Source organism: Lontra canadensis, unplaced genomic scaffold (assembly GCF_010015895.1).
Source record: "Lontra canadensis isolate GAN:19392208 unplaced genomic scaffold, GSC_riverotter_1.0 scaffold20, whole genome shotgun sequence".
Lineage (NCBI taxonomy): Eukaryota > Metazoa > Chordata > Mammalia > Carnivora > Mustelidae > Lontra > Lontra canadensis.
This window is the reverse complement of record NW_022631014.1, coordinates 21240271-21263269: the sequence shown is the minus strand read 5'-3', so window position 1 is coordinate 21263269 and position 22999 is coordinate 21240271.

Here is a 22999-nt window from a genome sequence, read left to right as displayed (position 1 = left end):
CACAGAGGAAGAGGGAGAAGGAGAAACAGACTCTCCAATGAGCAGAGAGCCTGATGTGGAGCTCAATCCCAGGATCCTGAGATCATGACCTAAGCTGAAGGCAGATGTTTAACTGACTGAGCCACCCAGGTGTCCCCAGACATGGACTTCTTTATTCAAACAGTTTTTTATAGAAGAAACAACTATACCTGAGGGTCTCAAAAGAACAAAGATAGATTGAGATATGTATAAGATACCTTTTACTGATAACTGTAGTGTCCATGCTACAGAAAGCAATTTTCTAGGGGTAGTTCTGAAGGCAAGTTCATTCCACTGATTGCAGAATTTGAATTTCATGTGAACTACTTACTAGCTGTATGACCTTGGGCAAGGTTGGCTTTTTGAAAAATATCCTTTTGCCTCAGTTTTCTCATTTCCTAATTGGGAACAAAATAGTACATCTTGCACAGTGATGTCGTTAATATTAAATGAGTCAATATGCATTTAAGTGCTTAAAGCACTGTGATTATGGGTCATGTTTCCCAGGACATTGGTAGGGTAAGAAGAAAACTTCAGAGCTGTGGTGGCCATGCATGATGAGAGGAATCTGGAAGCTCCCCAAATATAGATCTAGTCCTCCCTGCTTGATGCTCTGCTGGCCCACTACCTGGCATTGTATCATGGTAGGAGAGGTGGCAGGGAGGTGGGCGTGTGCTACAAGAAAAAAATCTCTCATAGCCACGAAGTATTTATATCCCAAAAAAACTTCAAAAGAAATAAAAATTTAAAAAAAAACACTACAAAACAAAAAATCCCCAAGATGCACAATGAATATTTTAAAAGCCAAATGTGAATTGAAACTAATTAAAATCACACACAGCTCAAACCCAGCTCAATACGTGAAAAAAAAAAAAAAATCAAAGAGAGCATTCTCTCTCCTTAGCTTCCTGACTATAGAATTTGTATGCCCTGTTTGGTGAAAAATAATATTAACTTCAGTCTCTATTGTTTTCGCTTAAACCCAGTGTCCAGAATACAACAAAATGTATGAAAAATATCGGAGGTTTAAAAACATGACACAGAAGCAAAAGTAAAAATATACAATAAAAGCAGACCCATACAGATTCTGACATTACAATTTAAAAATAATGTATTGGAAATAAGGATTATAAATCTGGTAAAGAAATTACAGGAAAAAATGGACAAAAATGGGTTAGACGATGAAGAATTTCAGCAGAGAAAAATTAAACAGAAAAATAAATATTTAGAAATATGTATTATATATGTATACATATAATACATGTATGATATTGTATACCATACATATAAATATATGAGGAAGAATAGAGGAATAGTTCAAAACAGAGAACCCAGAAATAGATCAAATATAATCAATTGATTTTTGTAAAAGGTGCAAAGGCAATTCCATAGAGAGAGTATAGTCTTTCAAACAAATGATTTTAGAAAGCCTGCACATCTAAGTACAAGAAAATTTAATGTAGATACAGACCTTACACTTTTCATGAAAGTTACCTCAAGAAGAATCATAGACCTAAATGTAAAATGAAAATGATGGGGTGCCTGAGTGGCTCAGTGGGTTAAGCCTCTACTTTCAGCTCAGGTCATGATCTAAGGTCCTGGGATCTAGCCTCACATCAGGCTCTCTGCTCAGCAGGGAGCCTGCTTCCCCCTCTCTCTTTGCCTGCTCCTCTGGCTACTTATGATCTCTCTCTCTCAAATAAATAAATAAGATCTTTTAAAAAATAAAATAAAAAGTAAAATAAGATGAAAACCATAAATCTCCTGGGAAATAATATATGACAAAATCTAGATAACCTCAGTTTTGGCAATAATAGTCTTAGACATGACACCAAAATTAATAAATTGGACTTCATTAAAATTGAAAACATCTGATCCTCAAAAGATATGTTAAGAAAATAAAAAGACAAGGTACCAACTAGGAGAAAATATTTGCAGAGCACATACCTGATAAAGGACTGGTATACAAAATGTGCACACACTTTTAAAACTCAAACAACCAGATTAAAAATGGGCCAAAGACCTTAATAGACACATCACCAAATAGGATATGCAAATGGAAAGCAAGCATATGAAAAAAATGTTTCATATCATATGTTATCAGGAAACTACAAATTAAAAGAACAATGAGAAATCACTACAAACCTATTAAAATGGCCAAAATCCAAAACACTGACAATGCCAAATGCTAGCAATGATGTGGGACAATAGGAGCTTTGATTGAAAGTGGGGATGCAATATGGTATAGCTCTTTGGAAGTCTGTTTGGCTATTTCTAACTATCTAAACATACCTTTACCACATGACCCAGTAATCATGCTCCTTGGTATTTAACCACATTAGTTGAAAACCTACATTCACACAAAAACCTGTACATGAATACTTATAGATTTATTTATTTATCTTAATTTTTCTTTCTTTTTTTTTTAGTATAATTGACACACAAACATTAGTTTCAGGTGTATAGCAGTGATTCAACATCTCTATGTTATGCTGTTTGCCACAAGCGTAGCTATGGTCTTTTACCATGAAACACTATTACAATATCATTAACTATATTCCTTATGTTGTACCTTTTATTCTCATGACTTACTCATTTCATAGCTGGAAGCCCGTATCTTCCACTCCCCTTCATCCACTTTGCTGATCCCTCAACCTCTTTCCCTTTGGCAAGCATCAGTTTGTTCTCTGTATTTATTGGTCTGATTCTATTTTTTGTTTATTTATTTGTTTTGGTTTTAGATTAGCAGCTTTATTTACAACTGATCAATATTGGAAGAAATCAATATGTTTTTCAGCAAAATAAGTGAGTGGACAAATGAACTGTAGTATAGCTATACAATGAGATATTATTCAGTAATAAAGCAAAATGAGCTATCAATCCTTGAAAAGACATGGAAGAATTTCAGAGACATGCTGGTAAGTGAAAGAAAACAGTCTGAAAAACTACGTACCATATGATTCCAACTATATGACATTTTGGAAAAAGGAAGACTATACAGACATAAAAAGATCAGTGGTTGTCAGAAGGAATTTTTAGTGCAATGAAACTATTCTGTGGGCTACTACAATGATTGATGCATATCATTTTACATTTATTAGCCTATAGGATGTCTAACACAAGGAGTGAATCCTGATATAAACTATATAAATTTAGTTAATGATGTGTAAATATTGTTTTATTAATTGTAACAAATGACTACACATATGTTAATAAGAAACTAGAGAGTAGGCTCATAGGGCATATAAAAACCCTATTTGCCAAGGTGCCTGGGTGGCTTAGTCAGTTAAACAACTGATTATTGATTTTGGCTCAGGCCATTATCTCAAGGTTGGGAGACTGAGCCCCACATTAGGTTCTGCATTGGGCCTGGAGCCTGTTTAAGAGTCTCTCTCTTTCTCCCCCTCTCCTCCTCTTCTTTCTCTCTCCCACACTCATAAAAACAAAAACAAAACAAAACAAACAAAAAAAACAAAAAACAGAAAACAAAACAAAAAAAAGACCAAAAAACTATTTACTTTCTAATAAGTTTCATGTAAATCTAAAACTTCCCCCAAAACAAAGTCTGTTAATTACAAATAAATAAATAAATAAATAAATGTGTTGAAATTCTAGAGCTGAAAAATTAATACCTGATGTTAAGAATTTGTTGGATGTGCAAAATAGAAACAATAAAATACAATTGGTGAAACTAAAAAAATTAAATAATGAAGGGATAAAAATGGGATAATAATGAAGAAGAAAATAGAATAACAGAGAATGATTTCAAATGTTTAATATACAATTAATTTAATTCCAGAATACTGGAAAGAAAGAGAATGGAACAGATGACATTTTTAAGAAGACAATTGCTGAGAATTTCCAAAACTGGTGAAGAACATTGGCCCCAGATATAAGAAACTTAGTGAACCCCATCCAAAATAAATTAGAAAAAAATTTCACCTTGAGCATTCTGATTAAAACCACTGAAAACCAAAGATAGAATGAAATTCTGAAAAGTAACCAAATCCTCCCACCCCCACCCCCACCCCAGAGGTTTTCTGTTTTGTTTTGTTTTGTTTTGACTTTTGGAGAGTTTCCAGTCTGGGGCTTTTATGAGTAAAACTACTATAAATATTTGTGTACAAGGTGCTGTATGAAAATGAAAATAAGACTTCCTTTTTCTGTAATAAATGCTCAAGGGTACAACTGCTGGGCCTTATAGTAAATCCATTTTTAGTCTTGAAAATAATTGCCCAACTAGTGTTCATCAGGTACTGGTTTACATTCTCTCCTGAAATATATGAGTGATGTGGTTTCTCCACATCCTTGCCACCTTTTGGCATTATTACTATTTTTAATTTCAGCCGTTGTGATAGATGTGTTGTGATATCTCATTGAAGTTTTAACTTTAATTTTTTTAATGGTTAATGATGTTGAACGTCTTTTCAGTAGCTTATTTGGCACCTGTATATTCTCTTCAGTGAAATGACTGTTAAAGGTCTTTTGCACATTTTCTAATTAGATCATTTGTCTTCTTAATGTTGGGTTTGGAGAATTTAAAACATTCTGAGTATTAGATTTCTGCCAGGTATGTGACTCAGAGATATTTTCTCCCAGTGTGCTATTTGTCTTTGCATCCTTTCCATAGTGTCATTCACAGAGCAAATGTTTTAAATTTTGATGAGGGACAATTCATTTATTTATTTATTTTTATGGATCATGTTTTTGGTGTCAAGTCAAAAAACTCTTTGCTAGTTCTAAGCCTGGAACATATTTTCCCTGTATTCTTCTTTAGAACTTTTATAATTTACATTTTAAGTTCATGACTTATCATGAGTTAATTTTTGTGGGAGGTGTGATGTTTAGATCAAGTTTTTGTTTTGATTTTGGCTTTGGTCTTTGGGTTTTGTGTTTGGGTTTTTTTTGTGTGTGTGTTTTTGTTGTTGTTTCTTCAAGCTGATCATATATCTGGAAAATTTACTGAACTCAGTTATTGGTATTAATAACTCATTTTTTATTTTAGTGCTTTTTCTATGTAACATTATAGTTTATAATAAGAAGACTTATTTAAAATTAAAATTTTTAAGAATTTCAAACAGCTTAAGTACAGTGATATAATCAAAAGGAACAGCAGACTTTCTCTCAGAAACATTGGAAACTGGAGTCAATGAATTGACATTTAAAAGATATTGAAAGTAAAAATGTGAACAGTCTAGAGTTGCTTAATAAGCAGAAATATACTTCAAAACATTAACAATATCAGGAGTAAAATGAGGCGATCTTCAATTCCCATGAGAATTACATGGGTAATTTGAGAATATTTGAAAAAAATCTTGTGCCAAGAAATCCTTCAATTTAGATGAAACAGATAAATTTTTTTGAAAGACACAAGTTACCAAAATTAACATAAAAATAGAATATCTGAGTTACTCTGTATCTATTAAATCTGGTAAAATAAAAAGGTAGTTAAGTTTCCCCAATGAAACATATGCAGAGAATACTTCACAGGCAAATTAAATCAAACATTTATAGAAAGAATACCAATCCTACAGAGACTTATTTAGAAATCAGTAGAAAAAGAAATACTTTTTAACTCATAAGACCAGCATTAGTTTGATACTAAGTCCAGAAAAATATGCTAGAGGAGTGGATAGCTACAGATCATTATCCCTTTTGATCACAGATATAAAAATCCTTGACACGTATATGCAAATCTATTTCAGCAATATGTAAATAGGAAAATGCATCGAGGTCAGATCAAATTTATCCCAGGAATCCAAGTTATTTAAAGTCAAGTAATACAACTTACTACTTATACAAAATAAAGGAGAAAAAATATATTATCATCTCAATAAAGACAAAGCATCACAAAATTTTAAATCCATTCATGGTAAAAATTTTGAGCTAATTAGCCATATGGGAGTTTTTATAGAATGGAAATCAACAAATGCTATAATTTTTTTTTCTCCTGCTTCTGAAGAACTGATTGTTAAACATCTACTGACACATCACTCATCATACAATCTTATGGCAGAAGAAGAAACAGTAGAGAGAACTACAAGCACAAACTTTCTGTAATTAAGAAAGGTTCAGGAGTACCTGGTGGCTCAGTCCATTAAGCATCTGCAGGAGTAAATTAGAACTCTGGAGTTTGACCCATCTTATCTGTGTCAAATTTCCATATTTCTGTCTCCCCTTGTGGCACACATTGAAGAGTAAAGAATGAAAACGAAAATAAAAAGAAGATCAAGCAGTATATAGTCTCTTTCTTGCTTTCTTGTTCTCCATATATATAAAAAGGGAAGATTAAAAATTAGCTCATTCAAGCAAAAATAAACTATTGGGACTACATCAAAATAAAATCTTCTGTATAGCAAAGGAAAAAAATCAATAAAACTAAGTCAACCTACAGAATTGGAGAAAACATTTGCAAATGACATGTTTGATAAACTGTTAGTATCCAAAATATATAAAGAATTTATAAAACATATCATTCAAAACCCAAATAATCCAAGTAAAAAAATGGGGCAGAAGACATGAACAGACATTTCTCCAAAGAAGACATCCAGATAGCCAACAGACACATGAAAAGATATTCATTATCACTTACCATCAGGGATATACAAATCAAAAATACAATGAGATATCACTTCACACCTGTCAGAATGGCTCAAATCAACAAGAAACAACAGGGGATGACGAGGATGTGGAGAAAATGGGGAACCCTCTTACACTGTTAGTGGGAATGCAAACTAGTGTGGTCACTCTGGAAAACTGTATGGAGGTTTCTCAAAGTTGGAAGTAGAACTAGCTTGTGATCCAGGAATCACACTTCTGAGTATTTACCCAAAAAATACAAACACATTAATTCAACAGGACACATGCACCCCTATCTTTATAGCAGCATTATTTACAATAGTTCAGATATTTAAAAGTCCAAGTGTCCATCCATTGATGAATAGATAAAGAAGATGTGATATATATATGTACTGAATATATATATATATTTGCATGTATATATATTGTGTGTGCATATATGTGTGTACGTATGTGTGTACATATACATACATATGTATATAGACATATACATGTGTGTATGTGCATACACACATATGTATATATATCATGGAATATTATTCAGCAATAACGAAGAATGAAACCTTGCCATTCGCTATGATGTGGTTGGGGCTAGAGAGCATCATACTAAGCTAAATAAGTCAGAGAAAGACAAATACCATATGATCTCTCTCATATGTGGAATTTAGGAAACAAAATAAAGGGGAAAAAAAAGAGAGACAAACTGAGAAAGAGTCAATTGTAGAGAGCAGACTGATGGTTACCAGAAAGGAGGTGGTTGGGGGGATGGGTTAATAAGGGATGGGGTAGAGGAATGCTCTTCTCGTGATGAGCAACGGATGCTCTACGGAGGTGTTGAGTCACTTTATTACATACCCGAAATTAACACTGTACGTCAACTGGAATTAAAAACAAGTAAAACAAAATGATTTTTTAAAAAAGCTCATTCACTTCTCTTTAGCTCATTTGGTAAAGAGAGAAATTGACACAACACAAAACTTCTTTGTTGTTTTACCTCTGAGCTGCCTCATGGAGCTTTATTTCTCACACCTCCATTCAGAGTTTTTAAAATGTATCTCTTTCTTTGTCTCTTGTATTTGTCGTCTTTGGAGTATTTTTAGCTAGAATTATTAACTAAAAAAAGCAGCGACAGATGTCTCACTAGGCATGCTGGGGTTAGGTTCAGACAGGAGAATACAGTGCAGTTCAATAATGCTCTTCCTTTGAGTACTTCTTGCTCAGCAAGAGAGCCCTTAGCCATCCAGAGGATTCCTTCTCCAAATTCCAAATTTACTGCAAGGAAAGCCAAGACACCTATATCACACAAAATGAAAATAAATTTATGGGGACAATTTACCCCATAAATTCACATTCGTAGGTTTTGTTTCCTTTTCCCCCTGCTTAGAAAGGTAGCTGAGCGTATTGGAACGCTGCGGATGTTGGACAGTCAAAAAGCCAGCCTTTTATCCCAGCACTGCCTCTTGCAAACCACAAGTCCTTTAATGTCTCTGAACACCAATTTTCTTTCCTATAACAAGGGATGGCAATACCCACCTCAGTAGTCATTACGGGATTAAATGAAATCCTAATTAAGAACTTGACACATAGAAAATGCTGGAGAGCCATTGCTTATGTCATTAGAATTATTGCAGTAATCCTCATTGCTATAGGAAATAAAAGTTGTCATTGCTAAGATTCACCTGTCTTTGGTAATAGCTAGGCTCATTAAAACAGGAATAATGCAGTAAGTTTATCTTTGAAATTAGGAGGGGGCTGATGGGTATTGAGTTTATATAGTTGTTTGAAAGCTTTGAGGGCATAAGAATCTCTCAAGATACTTGGCAAAAACGCAGGTTCCCATGTTCCAGCTCTGCTCTGGAACTTGAGGGTCTGCACCATAGCAAGCAATCTTACTGTTGGGCTGGCAGAAAGAAGGGGCTACTTAAGATGGTGAAAGTTCCCGCCACAAAACCTGAGCTCGGAAGGAGAACAAAGACCCAAGCAGGAATCTGAACCCCCCCACCCCGCCCCCCCCACCACCCCGGGCTCCAGTGGACCAATGGGACCCTGACAAGCGGGAATCTGAGACCCCCGCCCCGGGCTCCAGTGGACCAATGGGACACCGACAAGCAGGCGAAATATCCAAATAAGGGAAACTTGCCAAAAGACCCCTGAACTCCCCTCAAGACGCCGTAAAAGCCCCCTTCTCCCTGCCTCGGGCGCGACTTCCCCCACTCTGCTTTCCAGAGTTGCAGAACCTCGCCCGAGGGTGCCCTCCTCCCGTCGCAGTTTTCTTGGCTCCCCTTCTCCTGAGCCCTGAAACTTCGCTGGAGATGCCTTTAATAAATCTTGCCTTGTGCCTACCTTGCCTGGTGTGTTTATCTCCCCGGAAAAACTTTACACTTACCATTCTCTTGCAGGGCATTCCAGCAACAAATTAGGGGCAAATACTGATTTGTTTCTATGATGGGGCATGCAGTCTACCTTTGTTATCTCATTTAGTCTTCAGGGTTCAAACTGGAAAAAAAAACAAAGCTACTAGATTTTAGATGTATTTAAATATATCCAAAACAGTGTGTGTTTCAAACCTTTGCTTAACCTATGCATAGCAGGTCTATGCACGGTGTGAGGCCTGCCGGGCCCTCAGCAGAGAGTCACACATCAACTTACGTATGCTCAGTCAAGGTCTTCTTGAACCATCCCATTCCCCCCCATCCCCTCACCCCCCCAGCCGGGGCCTCATGGATGATTACCTAGGGGAGAGGGATTTACAGAGCAGGCTTGCCTAGCAGACGCCTTGTCCGCAGCCCTATACCTGCCTTAATGTTCTGCTGTAATTGTTGGGACATTTACAATAATTTTTGAGAAAGGCGTTTCTCATCTTCTTTGACACTGAGTCCCACAAATATGTCCCACAATGAGGAATTTTGGTCATACCAAGACCTTAAATCACTCTTAGGTAGCAAATTAAGTAAAAGTCTCAGATATGGATTTACTTGCCCCAAATCACACTGATCAAAATGAAGAAAGCCAGGATTTAAATACAGGTTGGTGTTTAGCCATGAGATCCTTATTTTGCAAATAACTGCGGAAGTCTTCTGGAAAAGGTCCTCATCCATGAGGCCTACAGGCAAGAGCCCCAGCGAAAGATAATTGTTAAGTCCTAGTGACTTGTCTTGCAGCAAAGCAGACAGCAGCCCTGGGCCCTCCTTCCTGACTTACTCCTGCTCCAGTCCTCCTGCAGCAGCTTGAAGCCCGTTTCCCTGGACTGGTGGTGCAAGAGGGAGAAAGATAACAAACCACATTCCTTCTTTTGCACCCGTATTTTCAACTTAAAAATGTTCACTAATTTTTGTCCTACTCATAATTAAAGCAAAAACAACAACAGTAACAACAACAACAACACCACAGACACACACAAATGCTTTCTTCCTTTTCCTATGTTCCATTTTCCTCTTTTGTTTTACATTCAATGTGCAAACCATGCCAGGATAAACTCCATCTTTCTCTCCTCCCTTCATCTTCAATGGCATTTCCCAAGGGTGTTTTTAAAGTGAAGATGAAAAAGTAACACAGAGGGAATACCAAAAAAGAGGAAAGAAATGCTAAGTGGTTAAGAACTGTTTTACGGTTTTCCTGGTGATCTGTATCTGAAACAAGAGCATTTGGCTTTGTTTCATTTATAATAGAACTAAGCTAACTCAGTAACACCTGTAACTTCCAAGCCCCAAATATATGTCCCCACAAAACAAAAGTATAGTCCCAGTGTTAGGAAGAAAATGAGAGGCTAAACATAGAAGGTAATGCAGTGAGGAACAGGCCACCAGGTATTTGAAAGCAGGCAAAAACGGGTTTGTTTTCCAGAGGAAGCATTTGAGCATTGTGTCACTTGGAAGTAATTCTGTGCTTCTGTCAGTCTGGGTTTCCTCGTGCCTGAAATGGCAATGGCATTGGATACATCAGAAGGTAGATGCTAAATTTAAATAAAAATGGATTGAGAGCAGACAGAAGAGGGTTAATTACCCTTCCTGGGAAATATCCATCTCCTAGAAGTGCCCCCGCTTCTCAGCTTGTTTCCATCAGGAGAGATGTTGGAAAGACAGATGGCAAAATGGACGGATCAAGCAGGGTTGAGAACAAAGCAAAAGACCCACATAGCTGAGAAAATTAGTGGAACAAGAGAATTTGAGCTGGTCACCAAGTGAGGATGGAGCCAGAGAAAGTATGAAAAGCTAGAGGAGCAGCTGGCCAGGGAGATTCTAAGAGCCTATATGTCTCTCTTGTAAGGAGAGATCAAGGGCCCAGGTTATTTGCTAAAGGGCCAGCTTTGCCCTCATTCCCAGTTTCTGGTACTTTGGAAATTTCTGCCAGTCCTTTGCAGTTGTATGTAAAAATTGTTTAATTATAAAGAAGTATGTAAAGGAGAAATAGAAACATCTCAGGGGAGAGTAGGGCAATCTTGACCTCTGATGACATTCTTCCTGGAGACATATTCCAAGATAGTGCTTCCTAAACTGTAGTATGCCTCAGAATCCCATGGAGGAAATTTGTTAAAAATGACTGAGAGACACACCTCCAGAGTTTCTGATTAGTAGAACTGGGGTAGATCCTGAGAAGTAATATTTCTAGTAGGTCTCCAGTGATGCTGATGGGGCTAGTCCGGGGACACTTTGAGAACCATTGCTTGAGGAAATTAGTTTAACTACAATTGGAAACAGTTATTAGGACCTCCAAAATTAACATATTGGTGGTTATGTCTTATCTGCCAGTTTCCTATTTTCAATGTTTAGCACCCAGTGCCATCAACTGCCATCAGAATTTATTGGACACGAATGGTTCCCAAAAATGAAGTCTGCATCTTCTAAATTGGAAATCTTTCTTTGTATGTCTTCAATGTTTGATTTCCCCCCACTTCAAAGGCGTACTTTGTTATACTTTCAGTAATAATTGCTTACAGAAGAAAGGGGTAAAATCCTTACATGGGAATATAACCTTTTAAAAACCGTTATAGAACCCAGCTGAGCCTCTGAAAGGTGCATTAGGAGGATAGCTGTGGAAGAGGCATTTTGAGGAAATCTCCCAGACTGCAATTTGCAGGTCTTTTAACCACCTCCAGTGTCCCAAAGATCTCAAGCTTTCATTATTACAGATTAAATGATATTTCCAGGGTTTTCCCTTTGGTTGCCTAGGATTCCAACATGCCAACACATGAACCCCTGTTTATTTTTTTTTCTCTTTTTATTTCTAACTCCTTGGAGCTGTACTCAGAGCTTGTCCCAAGCAGTTAGTGTGCTGCAGATGTGTGAGAGCATGGTCAGCAGACCTTGACCATCTTCAAACCACAAAATAGCATTCATGTGAATAAAATCAAAGTGGAGGCAAATAACAAGAGAGTGATACCCTGAGTCAAGTATTTAATCCTTTCTGGTATTTGCCTCTCACCCCAGTAGGTAAAGACAGCAGGCTTATGTGGGAATGGCTTGCTTAAAGTTTGGAGCCATACAGGCATTAGGCTACATCAGAATAGATAACTAGAAGGAAACAAAAATCATGAGTCCGCTTTTTGTGGTTCTACTGAATGGAAATTAAGTTTCAGCAGCAATTTAAGAAAAAAGACATTTGATTGAAGATGCCTACCCATGTGACCAACTTGTGAATGACTCGCCAAGTGGCCTCCACCTGTTTTACTCCTGTGGGTTATAGCTATCCCTATTTAATGGCTTCAAAATGAAAACTAAAAAGAAATTGGGGGGGCTGTCTGGGTGGCTCAGTTGTTAAGAATCTGCCTTCAGCTTGGGTCATAATCCCAGGGTCCTGGAATTGAGCCCCGCATCGGGCTCTCTGCTCAGTGGAGAGTCTGCTTCTCCCTCTCCCTCTGCTCCATTTTTGTGTGTGCACACTTTCTCTCTCTCTCTCTTTCTCTCTCTCTCAAATAAACAAATAAATAAATTTAAAACATAAAAAATTAAAATATTGAAAATATTCATTCATTAACTTAATATAACATTAATAAATCCATTAAATTTTAACAGAAATTACACATTTAAAAATGACTATATTTCCCCAAACCAAAATTAATTTAGTGAGAAGAAAGCATAGTTTTACCTTTCATAAATATCTTTAATTTCTGACTTAATAGAAGACAACTGGATTCTCACAGTGCCTCTGCATGAAATGAATTTTGTGCCCTTTTGTTTTGGTTAAAGTAAATGAAAAAAAAAATTGGCCTCATACATACATGCAGTTGGAAAAGGGAGGGTGATTTTTCAGAGCCTTTTCAGATAAATATGGATATTCTTCTTTGAAACTACTCCTACTCTTCACAAGTGCTCATTTTGTAAATGTTAGTTAAAACGTAGAACCTGAAACCATATCAATGAAATTTTTCATACTGTTATATTAAAACTCATTGGTCTCAGGCGCCTGGGTGGCTCAGTGGGTTAAGCCTCTGCCTTCGGCTCAGGTCATGATCTCAGGGTCCTGGGATGGAGTCCTACATCGGGCTCTCTGCTCAGCAGGGAGCCTGCTTCCACCCCCACCCCTCTCTCTATCTGCCTCTCTGTCTACTGTGATCTCTCTCTGTCAAATAAATAAATAAAATCTTTAAAAAAAAATAAAACTCATTGGTCTATCTTGCATGTTAAATAGACATTTTACTCATGCATGGCTTCATAACCCAATACACACGTGCACACACACACACACACACACACTCACACCTAGGTTATACCAAGGAAATGTTGAACAGAAAAAAGTGGAGCAGTATTAACAAACCAAAATTGACATGAGGCAAGTAGGATAAAGGATCTGAAGAGAAATAATTCTTCTTCAATATTTAGGGTCTCAACAACATATCTTTTTTATCAATAAAGCAAAAACTGTGATAAAAATAAGGCAATTCCATGTCCCTCCCTCAGAAGTTGGCAGATCAGAAAATAAAGGAAAAAAAAATAAAGGTAGACGTAGAGGAAATTTGAAGACTAAAATGAACAAGTCTTATTTCATAGATGCGGTAGGAATAAAAGAAGGATGAAGGAAAGAAAGAATCTTTGAATCTACTAAATATAGAACACTAATTCTTAGCAAATGTGCTTAGCAAGTACGTGTTGATGTAAGAAAAGATAGGGTTCAGAAACCACAGCTAAAGAAAGAATTCTTGAGTTGTCTTTGGTGCAAAAAGATAGTTTTATTAAAACAGGGGGATAGGACCCTTGGGCAGAAAGAGCTGCACTGGGGTCATGAGGAGTGGCCAATTATATACATTCAAGTTGGAAGGGGTTAGGGATAGCTAAGTTTCTAAGGAATTTTGAAAGCAAGGTTTCCAGAATCTTGAGGGGTCTAACTGATGTTGAGAAAAAGTAATTTACTACCGTCTGATAAAACCTGAGTCATGAGACCCTCAGATGTATATCAATAAGTCATATGCTTGGGGGATGATTGCCAGCATGTATCAAGGATACCAAGGATATAGATAAAGAAAGTTTCCAAAGGAATTTTTATATGTTAACGTAGACTTACAGGATCCTGGGGGTTGGGCTAAAATTGCCTTTTGCCCTTAACAAAGTATTAGTATCAAGCAAATGTGTTCCTAGAGGAAGGTCACTCTGCTTATTTCAAGGACTTGTGAATGGGCTGTAAGTAGAGAGGAAATTTTTCTTTTGCCTTTGTTTCCCACATCACATGTGATATTGTATGATGTGATATTAACCTGCAAAGAAAAACTTCCCAAGTTACAAAAATAAATCATAGATGCCGTTCTCCTGACCGTGATGCAAAAATGAACAAACAGACACAAATAGTAGAGCTCCCAAGTATCTATCCAATGAACGTTTAAATTATTGTCCCTGTGTAGCAAGAAGTAATCAGAGGAAATATAACAAACTGCATTAACCTTAATGTAAACCATCCCTGGAGAGTAAGGTGGAAAGTGTATGTTTGTTTCCATCCTCCTGCAAAATGCAATTTATCTTTATAATAATAATTTTACAAAATCAAAAAATTGAGCACAAAACACTGTATGTCTATTTCTATTAGTGGCAAATGACAAGCTTAATCAATTAAAATAAAGGTTGGGGGATTTTGATTCACTATATGCAAGGGTCCATTGAGTAGATTTAGTTGAGACATGAATGAGTTCAAGTTCTTTAAGTGATGTCCTTAAAACCTGTGGTCTTTTTCAAATGTTGATTTGGTGCTCGTTGGGAGAAACTACAGCAAGCATTTCTAGATTTGCATCTTAATAGTTTAGCAATTGCAGTTAAAAGTGAATTTCCCTTTCCTAATAATTTTAGCAAAAAATCTGGATAAGAATTTCATCCCTAATGTTGTAACTCCCTGCAATAGCAAAGTGAAGTGTTTGTGGGAAGAGAGAGAATATGTCATTTCAATTGATGGCAAGAATACAATTGGTGATTTTTGAAAATGCTCATTTGGAAAGCTAGATTTTTGCCCTAGGAATAAGAGGAAAACTCCAAAATTTGATTAAGCCCACAAAGAGAAAACAACAATGAAGCTTTAAATAAGCATAAAATAAGATTGAAATGAAATATGACATACATATTACAGGATGATAAAATATGAAATTATAAAGATGTCAATTGTTGCCAAATTCATCTTGATTGAAATCCCCAAAGAATTTTTAAAGACTCTTGGCCAGGATATTTTAAAATTTATCTGCTCCCACCAGGAAAAAAAAGAAAGTGAAGGAAATGTTAAGATGTTTATGAAATTATGAGAAGATCTTTGTAGGTATCAGAAAAAAAATACTCTAAAGAAATAATAATTAGTCCACCATAATAATAGCATGAGGATTTATAAATAAATGCCAGATTCAATGGAGAAAGACCTATGAATAACTAACTGGAGGTGATCTTTATGATGAATTTCACACTGTAAATCACTGGAGTCAAAATAGACTCTTTAATAAATTAATGTGTTGATGTACTATTGGTAACATTTTGGGGAAACAGGTTTCTTTTCCTCACCTTGCAAACTAGATTTCTCCATGTCAGCAGGTATATTCTTGTTTGTGCCTATTTCCATTCATATTTATAAAAGCACAGATTACTTTATCTTCATAAAAATGATTAAAGACCAAAGAAAAGGGAAGAAGTAGTAAAAAGAAAGAGAGAGGAGAGGGAATGCAGGAAGACAGGGAGGGGAGCTCTGTCTCAGATGGGAATTTGGTTTCAGGGAGAGGTCACAGCTGGTCCAGCAGGTAAAGCATGATTAGCACCAAGCTCTGGAGAACTGAAGGAGTGGTATAGAACTTTGTGGCTGTGTAGGGAGCGAGAAGTTGAGAATAACTCTGAGGTACCTCAATTTCTTTCCTTTTTTACGATTTTCAAAGCTGAAGAGGCCAGATTTTAAAATTTAACATCCAAAATAAAATTTTTATCCAAGAAATTCTAACAATTTTATATTCCCAAACCTACAATTTTTATAATGCTTAAATCTAAGAAGAGATTATGGTAGATAATCCTCTCTGGAGGAGATGAGTTTGGGGTGAGGGTGGGAAATAAATGAAATATATTTGCTTTTCGCCATTTAATTGACAACCACATAAACAGGATTAACTTGAATTAGAAATATATCTCATTTCTACAAATCCCCAGTGCTCATGTCCTTGCTCTCCTCCTTGGGTTGGTTCTCATTGGCTTTCACAGTTGTCTTGACTTTTTAAATGTTCTGTTCTCATAGACATTATTTTCTCAGAGCAGACGCCTAGAATTACAGTCATTGGTAACCATGAGGATGGGTTTCCTGGGACCAACCTCCAATTTGGTGGAGTCCTATTGAAATGCCAATCAAAGTTCTAGGCAGCAAGGGAAGAAGGCTTCCCCGGAGCATTCATATTCTGAAATGTAAATTATGGTTTGCCTTGACTTCCACTGCAATCTTTAAGATGTCCTCCTCCCTTTGTTCAGAAAACATTCTCAGTGCAGCTGGGAATGCTATTTCCAATTAACAGATAAATCTCCATGTAAGGAAAGTAAGCCTATTAACATTCTTAGAGTTGAGCTTGGAGGATTTTTCTCATAGACCATGTCAGCTTTGCACTATATGGGAAGAATCATGGCTGGGGTGGAATATGATCGATTTAAAATAGAATAAAACTGGGGCACCTGGGTGGCTCAGTGGATTAAGCATCTGCCTTTGGCTCAGGTCATGATCTCAGGGTCATGATCTTGGGGTCATGATCTCAGGGTCCTGATCTCAGGGTCCTGGGATCGAGCCCCGCATGGGCTCTCTGCTCAGCAGGGAGCCTGCTTCCCTCTCTCTCTGCCTGCCTCTCTGCCTACTTGTGATCTCTCTCTCTGTCTCAAATAAATAAATAGAACATTTTAAAAAAATAAAATGGAATAAAGTTTTACCAGGAAGTATGCTTATTAATAAGAGTTTAGGAATCATAAACAAGCAGCCCTTACCAGACTATTTAGGTTTGTGTACCACCATAATTAAAGAGCATTTTATAAATACAAATAGATGAATATCTATTTTGTAATTCAAATGATCACTTTTAAATATTTATCTTCCTCTGGGAATGTTAGAAATAATGATGAAAAATGACTTTTGAGGAAAATCAAAGTTATATGCACACACTCAGGTTCACACATACATGGACACACTGGCGGCCTGTTTGTACCTTTTCCCAACTGTGCTAGAATTGAATTATTACTTTCAACAAGTCACCCTCCTGTCTGGATGCACATTTGCCCCTCATTTTGCTATCTCTTCCACTAAAAGTAGAGTGCCTTTCACCACTGTCTGATTTTGGCCAATAGGATATTCGCAGACTTGAGGCAAGCAAAGGTGGTAAATGAATGCTGTGCTTGAAAGTGTGTAACAACTGGCTCTCCACTTCTTAAACAGCCTAAGTGCAGAGCCAATTGCTGAACAACCTAAGGAAAAAGTTTCTGATTTGGTACAGTTAATGATTTCCATGGTATAAATACTCCCACTACAGCCTATTTCAAGCTACCCGTGAGACACTGGTCTCATGTAGTATGTAGTAACAATGGCATTTTATGTAGTAACAAGAGTATTTTATAGGATGCCTACAGAAGGGAAGGAAACATTCTTCCTCCACCCTTCAAGGTCTTCCAGCTGGACTAGAATTAAATTGACATGAGACAGATTAACAGGAGAAAAACCTAAAAATTTATTACATGTGCACAGAGTTCCAGTAAGGAAATTGGGATTTAAAGAAATGACCAAGGCAGGCAGTTTTTTATGCTTTTTAGAAAAAAGGACAATAAATCTGAGGAATTGATAGGACAAAGATAACTTAACTTGGTAAGCTTCAATTAGTAAGAAACTCTGAACAGAAACTCTGAACTAAGAAACTCTTAGTAAGAAACTCAGAACAGGGTTGGGGTAGTAAATTAATAAAAAGAAATAAGGGTTGTTTGAATACACTTCTGGGCTCTAAATTTCCCATCTTTGGTGATAAGGATGTTTCTTTACCTCTTGGTACAGGGAGGGCACTCTTCATGCCGAGATTTATATCCTGTTGTCAGGGGGACAGAGGGTCTGAGTGTCCTTCCTGCACAGGCTGTCTCTTAAGTAACTTTTATTTAAAATAATCAGTATGCCAAAGTGGCACGTCTGGAGGCAGCCTGCCCTCGGCCTCTACCATATGTGTTATAATAGACCTAAATGACCTCAAGAAAATGTAAAAAATAATTAGAAAATAATTATTAGAAAATAATTTTATTTTATTATTATTAATATAATATTTTATTATTAATTAAAATTGTTAGAAAATAATTTTATTATTAGAAAATAATTATTAGAAAATAATTATTTCTAATTATTATTACTTCTAATAATAATTAGAAAATTTGTTTTATAAAACATTTTATATTCAAAACTCATTTTATAAAAAATGAGTTTTGAATATGTCTTTGTTTTTAATATATTTAACTGTTTCTTTGCATAATATAAGTTTTAATAATAGCTGTTTTTAACAAGCAGCTCACAAAAGGCTGGAAATGTAACGGTCAACTCTTATAAATAAGTGCAACCAGCTGAAGCACTCCCCTGCTTGGAATGAACTTTTCCCATTGTCCATCCCCTACTCCACCCTTGTCATTGCTCTGAGAAGAAAGCACCCCAGCCAGCTCACTGGCTTAAGGGAAATAAAGACATGAAGCAGTGTCTCCCAGCTTATTCACGAGTCTGCAACCTGAAGCAGAACAGCCCTGCTAAGCTTTGCCAAAGCTTGAGAAAACCTACAAATGCTGAGATTGCTATTTCAAGCTACTGAGTTTGGAAGTAATTTGTTACATAGTATTAATGTAGTAGTATGTGACTAATATATCGACTTTTTAGAGGGGAAAACAAACAGTATCACATTATTTTTATGATAAAATATTATTGATATATTTTGATGTTGATATTGACATATTATGATAAGAGCCAGTAAGTTATTAATCCTTATCTGAGCTAATTATTGTTATTTTTGTGCTTTCTGTGGAAAGTAATTTTAAACAATATGAAGATATATCCTGGATCACCTGGCTAGCTGGTTTATTACCAGGGGTTATTGAATTACTTTAGTGATAGCATTTGCTTGAGATTTACAATTATTTTGATGCCAAGTAAGTATTCATAGTAACAGCATTTAGCTATTCATGTGTTGGTAAGCAAACTGACATCAGTAAGGTGTGTTTTGATGTCAACGTGTCCAAAGTCACCCCAGGTCTGCATCTGTATTAAATTACCAGTAATATAGATATACTTCTTTTCACAATAATAACTCACAATCAGAGGAGAGTTCTACAGATGAGACTCTGTGCTTAAGTTTTTAATAAAGTGAGACATTGATTTGACATCATGAAAACGCCAATGCAATAGAGCCAATGGAATTAATTTTATTTTAGTTGTCTGATGAAAACAAAAGCCTAGAAAAGAATTTAGTATGCAACCATCTATATACACAGTGTAGTCATAGTGTGTGGAACAATGGCGGTTTCCCAATTGTTTAAAAAAAAGGCGGGGAGAGACAAAAAAAGAAGGCCCATCAATTAGACCTTACAAGTATGCTGGTTTTAAAATCACACATAGATTAGCAAGCAGTTTCATACTCGTGTCACAACCAAAACATGTTCTCCCAGAAACATGTCGCTTCTTCCAACTTCCACAGCTCCCACTCTAGTCTAAGTTGCCAGGGGCTCGTACCTGCTCCCAACCTGAGCACTACTCCTTCTGCCCTTGTTTCTTCTACTCATTCTGCTAAAACAGAACTCACATCAGATTATTCATCTGCTCAGAACCTGCCAAGGCCTTCCCACCTCACTCAGAAAGCTTCCCAGTGTCTTAGGGATCCTTCTCACCTCCCTGCTCTCCTTTCTCTTTCTTCGCTTTCCTTTCTCTCCAACCCTGTATCTTACTGCTTTGCTCAGCCTAAGAGCACACCACCTCCAGACAATCAGCCACCATGCGTTAGAATTGTGAGAACTTTAGTTCTTGCTGTGCTCCTGTGCCCCAAGTTTGCTTCCCACGTTATTCTTACAGCTGATTCCTTATGTCCGGACTCCACTATGACTGTCTTCTTAGTGAGGCCTTCTCTCACCATCTTACTTGAAGTTGAACACCACACCCTTTCTTTCATTTCCTCTGCCAGTACAAAATAACTATTTGTTATATTATGCCAATTACTCTGTTTATGACCTCTTCACACCCACAAGAATAGAAGCTCCATGTGGGCAGGAATTTGGGTCTATTTGGTTCACTGTGGTATGTTCAGCACCCAGAACAGTGTCTGCACATGGTAGATGCTCCACAGTTGCTGATTAGGTATTTGCTTATAAAGTTGTGAAGGTCAGATGGGATCACCTATGTATAAGGCTTGGCATTGATCCTGTTTTATAGAAACCTCCCAACAACTGTTCATGATAATCATGATTTTCTTTTTCTTACTGAAAGTCAAATGTAGGTGACAACATGTAGAGGAGGGAAGAGTGACTTAAAACTTAAGAGACGGGTACATTTTTAAAAAGTGTTCTAAATAAATCTCTAACAGACCTGATGATTTTTCAAAACTATTTAGAAGCTCTGGACTTAACATTATAAAATACCAAATTTCAAATTTGCTTAGATCTCTCTCCATTTCAGTTCTCAAGAGAAAGTAAATAAAGTGACAGATGAAACAAATGTGATGAAAGGCTTACATTCTTGGGTACTTCTCCTTATGTTCGAACTCAATAAAGAGCTGACTTGTCTCTGGAGCCTTTGCCAGCAAATAAACACACTTTTCCTTTGCTGGCTCCCCTTCCTCCAGGCTCACTAACTATGCATTGTTCTGGGCTCTTCAGTTTCTTCTCTTCAAGGCACTGTCCCTCAATGAACTCACTCCTCACGTGTTTGTAGCTATCACCCGGGCTCAGATTTTATCAACTTTCCCCTGGTTTTCCTCATTTCTCATTCTTCCAACAGTTTTACATCCCTTGCTATTTCTCAGATCTCTTTATATCTAACTGTCATAACTCTGTTAGGAATGTGAAACGCTCTCACCAGGATGTCACTTGCCTAAGTGTTCCACTGACTTCACTCTTTTTTACTTTGTTGCCTTGGAATGTTTCACCAAAGATCTTAACTCTTTTTTTTTTCTTTCTCATAGTAATTCCTTGGATCTTTTCTTTCCCTTTTCTACCTGCAGTTGCATTTACAACAAAGTATATTGAAAAGCATTAAGATATGTTTCCTTTGTTTTCTGATTATTCATTAATACTATTATTATAAAATATTTCTACAATATGAAGTATATTGAGAATAAATATCCAATATCCATACACCTATCACTCAGAATGAGAAATAAAACATTAGAAGATGTTGAAGCCCCTTGTCCACTCTTCTGCAATCACAGTCTCATTATCCACAAATAACAACTGACCTACAGAGTTCATTTTTTATCTTTCCCAAGAATGACTTTTAAATGTAAAGGTATAAAATTTTTTTCATATTTGTTTCTTTAAACAATAACTACAATTTTTTTCATATTTTGCCTTTCACGTAAATGTTGTCATGCTCTTTTTATTCCCAGCATCATGTTCAGAGGTTCATCTGTGGTAACATACATACATCTAGTTCATTCTTTTTCACTGTTGTATAGTACTCTATCATTCAAATATACCGTGATTAATTTTTACAGTTTGCAATAGATTATTTGTTCTCCTCTAACAACTGCTTAAATAATCTTTCCTAATTGCCAATTTAGTTAATCCCCTGCCCCACTCAAGAACATAAGTAGCTCTCCTTTGCCTATAATAACACTAATTCTCCTACAGCTCTCATCCCCTAATAACATCTTCCAAATATACCACAGAAAACTAGCCAATTGAGTAATTTTTATTCTCCTTTACTGCTTTATCTACTTCCCTGTTGTTTCAAGTTTTTACATAATTTAGACTTGGTCCTTCTAATTTAATCTCTACCTTCTTCTCTTTCTTGCTTCTGCTGACATGCTTCTTACACTATTGGCAAATACTCTTTTTCATGAATACTCAGGAAAGTACCCATTCTATTCTAGAGTATTCATTGGACCTCTACTGGAAATGAGTGGGATACAAAGACAGATAAAGCATGAAACATAGCCCCTTTAGACAGTCAGATAATTATATGTCCAGAAAGAGACAATGGCAGTTCAGCACAGTGAATATAACATCCAGATGTTATGTAAGGTGCTGTGGAAACACAGACACAACTTCTTGCTTGCCTTTGGGAGAGAAGGAAGTACAGGATTTGGGGAGCAAATAATGGGCCCATAATGAGATTTAAAAGATGAATAGCCAGATGAGAAGGTGAGATGGGAAGCAAATGGAAGAGGAAGGAAGCTGAACAAAATTTTATGAACTACATCCATCACACCACACATGCACAACATGGATTGAGAAAGTTTTTTGTTTGTTTGTTTGTTTGTTTTGTTTTTATAGATTTTATTTATTTGCTTGACAGAGAGAGAGAGGTCACAAGCAGGCAGAATAACAGCCAGAGAGAGAGGGAGAAGCAGGCTCCCCACTGAGCAGGAAGCCGAACGTGGGGCTGGATCCCAGGACTCTGGGATCATGACCTGAGCTGAAGGTAGACGCTTAACCAACTGAGCCTCCCCAGGCAGTTTTAAAACTTGAGAGTTAGGGAGTGATCAAGGGATCAAAGAGTTAATACATCTAAAGGGCTGTACTTCTTTTGTTCCCCATACCCAGTAAATACTTTCTAATTGTTAGCCAAACAGTAGAAGGCCTTGAATGCCAGGCTACAGTACTTGGATCAGGGCAACTGTGAAAAGGGATTTAAATGAGGAAATAGCATGGTAAGCTTTGCTCTTTAGAGAGAACACTCTGAAGGTATTGTGAATGGATAAGACAGGAGAGAGGAGCATGAGTCAGGAGGAAACTGAAGTTCCCACTGAGGGACAACTAGG